The sequence below is a fragment of the Anabrus simplex genome, chromosome 11 (assembly GCF_040414725.1).
Source record: "Anabrus simplex isolate iqAnaSimp1 chromosome 11, ASM4041472v1, whole genome shotgun sequence".
Taxonomy (NCBI): Eukaryota; Metazoa; Arthropoda; class Insecta; order Orthoptera; family Tettigoniidae; genus Anabrus; species Anabrus simplex.
Window position 1 is genome coordinate 109564774 of NC_090275.1, and position 9978 is coordinate 109574751.

Below are 9978 nucleotides of genomic sequence, written 5' to 3' on the forward strand. Positions count from 1 at the left end.
GTGGAGTAGCCCCCTGCTGAACTACAGGTGAACGAAGGAATACACAGATCAGTATAATATTATACATTCTTACTTACTACTTAATGTAATCTTTGATTTTTTAACATTTATGCTATCCACAACCCCACCAATCTGGGCCCATTATTTTGGGGAAGCCAGGCTCGGCCTGTCACAAGTCAGGACAAAAGGCGTGTGATAGAGGAGTAACACCCCTTTAAATACCTTCATCCAGTTGGCCCGGCCAGTTGCACCTTCTAAGGGCCCCTTGCCAGGGATACAGGTGAAATCTGGTTAACAATCTTGAAGGCAGAAGAGGAATCTCACTCCCAACGGCTGAGAGAGCGGTAGAACCTAGTTGAGTAAACCACGAAAAACAATCCTTTTAGAGTCCGTTCCCCAAGTCAGGGCGGCATCAGTTACGTGAAGACGGCAACGGGAAACCACTGCACTACTTAATCCAAATTTAAGCAACCATGATGTTGTCACTGCAAGATGTATCGTTTACTGATCAAGGGGGACGGAACCCAAAATCCGGCATGGGAAGGAACGGGGCTTCCCAGGTCGTCATCAAGCGAAATCATCGCATAAACGAGTCAATGAAAATTGGAACGTGGAATGTGAGAACGCTGCTGGAAGCAGGAAAATTGGAAGAAGCTAAAATTGTCATGAACGAGAGAGAACTAGATATTCTGAGTCTTTGTGAAATAAGGTGGCCAGGAAATGGTGATCTGTAGTGGTAGTACAAGTAGAGGCTTTAATGGAGTAGGACTGCTAATTAGACGTAACTGGGCAGGAAATGTGATGAACACCCATCACGTTAATTAGATGATTCTAGTTACAACAATCAAAACAAATTCCAGGAATCTGGTCACTGTTTATGAGTAGCTTCCAACATCAAACAACTCGGATGAGAAAATAGAACATTGATGTCATATGGAATAAGATAATGTCATAATCATGGGAGATTTCAATGCCATTATTGGAATGCAAGAAGACCGAGGAGTAATTGGGAAGTTTGATATATGTGTGAGGAACAAACGAGGGGAGAGGTTACTAGACTTCTACGATCAGTACAATATGCTGTGACGAACACGTTATTTGACGTTCCATTACACAGAAGATACACTTGGAAAGCCTCAGGTGACACTGCCCGTTACAAAAATGACTATATCCTTGTCAAGAGAAGATATCGCAATCAAGTCAAAACAAGTCACAGATATCCTGGGGCAGAGAGTGACAGTGACCATTGCCTAGTCATGGCCGAATGCAGTATCCAAGTGAAGAAAGTCGATCGCCGAAAAGCGAAACCTCTAGATTTAGCCAAGTTAAAATATCATCAAATTATGGATGATGTACAAAAAGCAAACGAATTAACAAAAGGAAATGAATCCGAATGGGATACTATGAAAGAAGGTTTGCTAGGTATAGCTCATGAACCACTGGGAAAAATAAGATTGGAAACAAGAAAACCGTGGATTACCAGAGAAATATTGGATATAATAGAAAAGATAAATCGGTACAGGAGAGGGAAAACAGCAGAAAGCCAAGAACAATACAGAAAATTCAAAAAAACAAACTACAAATCTGTGTAGAAAAGCGAAAGCAGCGTGGATGGTCGAGGTAACTGAGAATATCAGAAAAGATCTAGTTGAAGGAAGGACGGACAGACCGTATAGGAGCATTAAAATATTAAACCAGAAAAAAGTGAAGAGCTCCATTGTAAGAGATAGAAATGGGAAAAATAATAATAGATAATGATGACATCAGTACACGGTGGAAGGAATACCTTGAACAACCGTATGAAGGAGGAAATGTACTGAATGGTCTAAGGTGCATTGAACCGGTACATGAAGTAGAGGTAGATGATAAAGGTCCTACAATAACAAGGAGGGAGTTTGAATCAGCACTTCAGCGACTGCATGAAGATAAAGCTACTGCTCCAGATAACATACCTGGAGAACTGCTTAAGAATAGGGGAGATGAACTGAAAGAACGTCTATTTGCCATGATATGCAGACGCTATAACGAAGATAAAATTCCAGAATACTTCATCAAAAGCAAAAGAGTTATGATACCAAAGAAGGGAAGTAGTGTAGAATGTTCCGTTCACAGAATCATAACTCTGCGCTCTCATACATTCAAAATAATACTATCAATAACAAAAAACCAGGATAAATAACAAATTAAATTTGCAAATCGATCAGGACGAATTTGGCTTTGGGACAGGGATGGGAACAAGAGAAGCCATCTTAGCTCTCCTATTAATATTAGAAAGGAGGTTGGAGATGAATAAGAACACCTTTCTAGCGTTTATGGATATTGAAAAGGCTTTCGATAACGTGAGTTGGGACAAACTGTTCAAAATTCTTAAAGCTACAGGTGTGGACTGGAAGGACAGGAGGCTGATATTGTGACTCTATGAAGGACACACCACGATGGTAGATGTGGGAGGAAGTATTCAGACCGCAAAAATCAGGAAGGGTGTAAGGTAGGGATGCTCTCTCTCACTATACCTTTTTAACGTATTCATTTAAGAAGCCTTAAATAAGTTTAAGGCAAATATCAAAGGAGTAAACGTAAATGGGCAGTAGCAGATTGTGAGAAAGAGTTGTCTAAGATGGTGAATGTATTGCCATCAGCATTGTCAGATTCACGCTTAAACATTAAGTTCAAGTAAACTTCCTGAACGAATTCACACCAACATTAAGCTTAATGACGAGATAGTGGAACAAGTCAACAGTTTCATTTACCTAGGAAGCCTGATCACCAATGACAGCAGGTGCAGAAAAGATATCAAAAGGCGAATAGCACTTGCCAAACTAGTGTTTAGTAATAAGAGAAATCTTTTAATCAGTGAAAATTTAGATTTTAGATTGTATGGCTGTGAATGCTGGACAATCCGAGATCAGGATTGGAAACGACTGGAAGCGTTTGAGATGTGGGTCTGGAGACGGATGCTCAGCATTAAATGGACTGAAAAGAGAACAAACAAAAACGTTCCAGAAAAAATCAAGGGAAGAAAGAACTGATGTTAACGATACAAAGAAAGAGATCTACATTCAGTGGCCACATCTTGCGACACAACACCTTTCTTACCAATCTGATGGAAGGAAAAATCACGGCGAAGAAAAGCCGAGGACGACCGACGAAACAATTCCTTCAAGACTTAGCCCAGAGTCTCCATTATGGTTCTTATTATGAAATGAAACGAGGAGCTGAGGACAGGAAAGACAAGGCATTGCCTTTAGACGCTGATGATGGTGGTATCCATCTGAACGGAAGCAAATGCAAGTGCATTATTATACTGACGAATGTTCTATTAGTAACGTTGGTTTTGCTATCATTATTTTCTTAACTGATAATCACAGCAGGTGATAATAACATAACACAGGCGTCCCAGTGGCCAAAATGTGAAGTGGACAGAATTGATGGCGCGCATTTTCCTACAGCAACAGTGTTTGCAAATCGCACACTTCGTACAATTTTTAAAGTCGTTTTAAAATAAATTATCGATATTTATGAAATGAGAGTGCAATTCGTCACTGCTAATGTCTGTTATATTTCTTCTGAATGCTCGTTTGTCACGATAGGTTACTTGTGAGCACGGAAAAATGGATCTATACTACTGAAATTATATATATGATACGATGACAATGATAATGCCTGAATAAATGAAATAAAGCCTACAGCATTCTCAATAATTTTGATGAGCACGCTTAGCGCTCTCAACAATACAACTGTAACTTCCAGAATGGCGCACTCATTCTTCATTTGGCCTGTTAACAAATGAACAACGACTTTACACGAATGATGACGAGCATGACGTCACATGACCTCAGCTTACACGTGAAATGAGTAGCGTATTCATTAGTGAAGTTAATTGCAGAGAAAAGCACAAGAAAAATGAAATTTGTCGAAATGCGTTCTATTTACGAATGAAGTGGTTATGACATTTCTCGTGAGAAAATTAATTTGAAGGTCACACAGTGCTCTTCATTTTTCGATAGGGTCAACCGTTTACCCGTCATTTAGGTTGATGTAGTGCTAAAATTGCCAGAATTCGGGGCATACCCCTGTAAAATGCCCCATCAGTTCGAAACGGTGAAATGCATCTAAAAAGTATCTCTTGATTGACTCGGGATGTCAGGATGTATCCTTACCAGATATAATCTCAATCGGTCCAGTAGTTTTTGAGCCTATCTTACCTGTTGTACCGTCCTTGACAAGAAAATTACTTAAAGGAGACATGGTTATATTTTTCTCAATCATTTATTAAGCATTAAATAATATTATAAGAATGCATAATATAGAATACTCCCATCCCCTAGTTCCTGGAACTGGAGAGAGAGAGAGTAATGATTTACTGCAGTTCATATTATTCAGATAAATGTATGCTTTACTTATTACATTTACATTAGTCCACTACTACCTTAAACATTACATTTACACCTAATTATTATTTGCACCTAATTTCTAAATTGTAGTTAAAAAAATGAAAGCTATTTATTTTTATCCTAGACATAAACAGTGTTTCTGACTAGGACAGCATGTATCTTACACTTATTATTAATTGGGGCTAGTGTTAATTTGTACTTGCAGTTAGTGCTAATCTCTTTTCATTTCCTTCTTCTACATACTTCTTAAAATACAAAAAGACTTTGTTATTCTTCCTGGTGTGACCCATTCTTTGTTTAACAACTTAGCTATTGTATAGAATTCCTTCTCTCTTTCTATTTTTATTTATATTCACTACAAAAATACTTTATTCTAAGTGCACCAGTTTCCCTACATACTCTCAATAGATGAGCCTCTTTCATTATTTCTCCAACAAATCATATTATAACCAAAATAATCTGTATTATACCACCTTATGTCAAAATATTTCCCTAATATTTATCATTGTCAAAATAGTTAACTCGTGATGTCTTGCAAGTGTGTAGTAGTAATATTTCCATCCACAGAACTCTGTTCGATATTAAATACTTTGTAAGTATTACACTTCTTTCTGGAATCTGCATTTCTGCACTGTTTCGGTGATTCGGTGCCGAATACAACGTAGTTATACTCTAAAAGGAGGTATTAGCGCATTTATTTATCTTCGTGTTCATCTCTGCCCTTCTCTCTTTTCACACGGGTCGCCAAATTTCAGTACAAAAACCAAGTATCAGATTAATATTAAAAAACTGTAGAGAAAGGTACAAAACTTTCGAATATCACCGGGATGTTCTCCATAGTAAGTCTGTATACAGCTAGTTATCGGTTCTTGGCATAACCGTTGCGCATGCTGGAGTGTACTTGTTACTCTCTTCATTAAGTTTGTATTCTAACCTACGAGTATTACCAATTACCAATCTCTGAATGTCCTTTATCATCTTCTGCAGTGTAAAACTTCGCTTTTCATCCAGTCAAGACGTACCCTTGTATACATGAAGGTAATGAGTATACCGTTGTTGAACCTCAGAACTTTGGCTGGTAAGGATCTCTCATTGAGCGATTATCCTCAAAGAATTCTCTTTCTTAACAAGATATGTACTGTGGGTCAGTATTTCTCCACCACGGTGTTTTCCGCAGGCGCAATGACGATATATATTTTTGAGACACTGTACTTGCAGCATATTTTTCCATGACTAGGAGTTGTTAACTTGAATTGTTCATGTTTTCCCCCACAGCTAACGAGAGCCAGGAGACAGATCCTTGTGAAAAAGCATCCATTATGTTCGATTGTTTCCTAGAAAACAGCAAGGAAAGTAAGTACTTTGAATATAACAACTATTTACTGTTTTGTGATTCGCTTAAGACTGGTTGAAAAATATCACAATTCACTAGATGCCACGGTTTCTCACTGGGCTGGATTTAAATTATTAATCATAGGATTTTCCTGAAAGGTAACAAAGTTGTTCTTAATTGTTGTTGATTTTTATCGAAGGGGATTTACTCCAACGTTCATTTTCATATGAAAGTATACACTATCTCGAAAATGACTGCATCAATCAACTTGGAAATGTTAGATTATGTTTATGGGTTGTCATGCATTAATAGAGTCAATACAAATAATTGTATACTCGAAATATTTAGTATCTCGTGGCCAGAAATATTAATTACATGCAAGAAATCAGTACAGCCCTCAGAACCACATCCATTAGAGGCGTTAACACGTGCACACATCTGAAGAGTGAGGGGAGGTGGAAAAAACGGAAGTACGAGGATATCTCGCACGAACGAAACACACGCGGAAGGGAAGGTACTTGCTTCTCCGACTGCCCACACGTCTCATTGACTTGACAGCGAAGGAAGAGGTGAATGAAGGGAGGAACCACACGCCTCCTTCAAGGCAACAGACGTAATGTGTAAGTCAACTCATTGAGTGTCAAATTCTCCAATCTCTTTGTAATTCTTGTGCGTGAAGTCTGACTGAAATGTTAGCGGTCTCGACTATAAATTTATTATCAAATGGCTTCGCGCTCAATCACTGGAGGAAAGAATGACCCTTATTTTTGTCAATATAGACCCTATTAAATACTAGTAGTACTAATAATAATAATTATCATAATTGTTATTATTATTGTTACCCTCAAAATCCAAAAAAAATGACCTGGTATTAAATAATTACGATTATCAGAGACGCAAGGGCGTTTGGGAAACCGTTCCTACGAAGTTATTGTCAGCGCGGAGCGAACAATTATATGCCATGTGGGATTACATCGTGCACACTGCATCGAAATTAACTTACAGTTAATTAATTGTTTTCCTTGATTAGGAAAAGCTAGTATAGCCAAAATGCTTAACCATAGAAACATTTTAATCAGTTCCCGAAAAAATAGAGTTGGGAGTGGCTTCTGAGTGCACAACGTCGCAAGCCACACCTCCTGGAAGACAAACACGTGTGACGTTGCCTTGGTTACTTCTCCTTCATCCTCAGGGTTGGCCAAGATATTCGCCCAAACGTTACGTGTTTCCATTTCCACCCGGAATTCTTGTGATTGCCATTTTACTATTCATACAACCAGAGAAATTTCTGAAAATTATTTATTTATTTATTTATTTATTTATTTATTTATTTATTTATTATCGGCTTGTTTTCTATGGTGTGGCTCAGGCTATAAAGCCTGCTATTATGCCCAACGATAATACACGGTTTAATTTGTTAAAGTCTACAACATACTAAAATTGTGTAACTTATAGGATAACTGGAGAAGCTTAACGTCTAGTTCCTACTGATCGATCACAGTTCTACCACTAAATTCTCCTTTATTTTAAATGTTATTTTGACTACATTATTAATTTCAGTTTGTCTTTAGGTTTTCTTTATCCTTTTCGCCATTTGTCAAATATTAATTAAAATAAACTGACATTGTTGCGTCTTCTCCTTCAACATTAATTTGTTTTGGTTAAAACATCTTTTTTTCTTGCTACTTGCTTTACGTCGCACCGACACAGATAGGTCTTATGGCGAAGAGGGGACAGGAAAGGGCTAGGAGTGGGAAGGAAGCGGCCGTGGCCTTAATTAAGGTACAGCCCCAGCATTTGCCTGGTGTGGAAATGGGAAACCACGGAAACCCATTTTCAGGGCTGTCGACAGTGGGGTTCGAACCTACTATCTCCCGAATACTGGATAGTGGCCGTACTTAAGCGACTGCAGCTATCGAGCTCGGTTTGGGTATAACAGCCTCTGTTCATTTTTACTCTTTTATGCAATTGAAATGTATTTTAAAGCAATTAAACCTTTCATTTCAACTATGGATATTACTTCCTACTGGTACCTCTGTTCTATTTGCAGAATTTTACGAAAATTGGATTAATTAAAGTGCGGCCTACGATCGTGCCTAAAATTTTCAATGTGGCCCTCGAACCGTTACAAGTTGGAAACCCCTGCTCTAGAAGAGGGACAGTCCTTTAATATTGATGGATAATTTTCACTGTATTTAATATTTTAACAGAATTTTGTCACTTAATTTGCAACTAAATTTTGGTCCACGCATGAAGATCCATATTTACGATAATGTGTGTTACTTCTTTTCAGTACAAGAAATGCTGCATATGCGAATGAACAGCTAAATGAAGAAGCATCGTCAAACTTCTGCTGAAATGAACTGTAATTCTGTGAATATATAAGGAATAAATTGAAATACCATATTCTGGTGTATTTACAATATTTTAATAGCACCTCTGTCCTATTCTCGTGTTCAGCCCCTGATATTTGTTCCTACATCGTTAAGATCCGTACACTTATTAAAGCTGAACTTTGAAGTCGCACTTACTCGATGGCTGACCGCCTCTTAAAACAAGCAGGTGGAATTATAGACTTGATCAAACAAATGTCAATAAAAAATTGTTCAACTTAGGTTCACTAATATGTAATTTCCACACAAGTACTTAGGATAAGTCATGTAAATGTAGAGCAGTTCTTTTCAGGGACATTCCAGTTGAGATGAGCTGCTGTACAAACAACAAACAAGTCCGGTTCTCTGACAGTACCGAGAATGCCGCTGAGGACAACTAATAGCAATAACCGTGGTAGACTCTGTCAGATTATACGGACCGATTATTAAGTCTTCTGTGAGATTGTAGTTTGGTGATCAAATGCCGATCATTTATGGAAGAGATTTTAATTTTCACATCTTTTCATAAACAGACTGTGAAGATGATAATGATAATAATGTTAATAATAATAATAACATTATAATAATAGAGTATATTATATATACAGTAATTCACAATTTTACAATTGGGTTCATGTGCTTCTTCGGTCCAACGTTCATGGAAGAAGTAGTACTGTTTAGTACATATGCTCCATAAATGCTGAGTGGTATCCCATTTTCACACCAGGCGAATGCTGGGACTGTACCTTAATTAACGCCACGGCCGCTTCCTTCCAACTCCTAGGCCTTTCCTATCCTATCGTCACCATCGTGCCGGTGCGACGTACAACCACTAGCAAAAATGCTGGTATATTCTCACAATGCTGGCTAATACATTTCACAGGTATTTATAGGATGTTTACTATACATAAAGAGTCAAAATTATTAGTAAAAATTTTGCATTGGTCCTTTGTATAAGGTGGTTAGTTCATGCCAATATACTTCTTAGTACATGGCAAGTGGCCAGAATTGCTGCTTTTTATAATTCTCTGTAAATGAGAGGGTGGAGATTAAGTGCTTCATTGATCCTGTGTAGTCCGCCTCCGTAGTGTAACGGTTAGTGTTATTAGCTGCCGTCCTAGGGGGCCCGAGTTCGATTCCCGGCACTGCCAGGAATTTAAAAATTTGGCAGGAGGGCTGGTATGTGGTTGTAATGGTACATGCAGCTCACTTCCAATGGGGGTGTGCCTGAAAAAGAGCTGTACCACCTCAGGATGAGGATACGAGTTTACTATTATTATCCTGTGTAGTTTATTTGGTATAATATCATTACATCCCACCACTGGTGGAATTCTGAGAACATTGTTGAGTTTCCACATGGTTTTTATTTCTGGGGCCAGATCTGTGTATTTAGATATCTTCTCTGTATGTGTTGATTGCATATTGTGTGGATTAGGGCAGGCCATGTCAATTAGGTATCAGATTTTCTTGTTTTTATCTTCAAATGTTATATTTGGTCTATTGCAGGTGATAGTTTTGTCAGTGAAGAAACTTCCATCCCAGTAAAGTTTGTAATTTTTCACTTTCCAAGACTGATCGGGGATTGTATTTCCAATAATGATTAGTACAATGGATTAGGTCATTTTGTCGGGCTAATTTCTGGTGAATGATTTTTTTTTCAGTTTGGTCATGTCTGTATTTGCCAATAATCGACAACCTGAGGTTTGTGCTGGTTGGTTTCTGGAGATTATTATTATTATTATTATTATTATTATTATTATTATTATTATTATTATTATTATCATTAATTATTTCTTTATTTTTCCATTAGTGTCTTCAATTTACCACGTGACAATTTCATTGCTTCATCTTTTGTTGTTCCTTCTTCTTCCTCCAACAC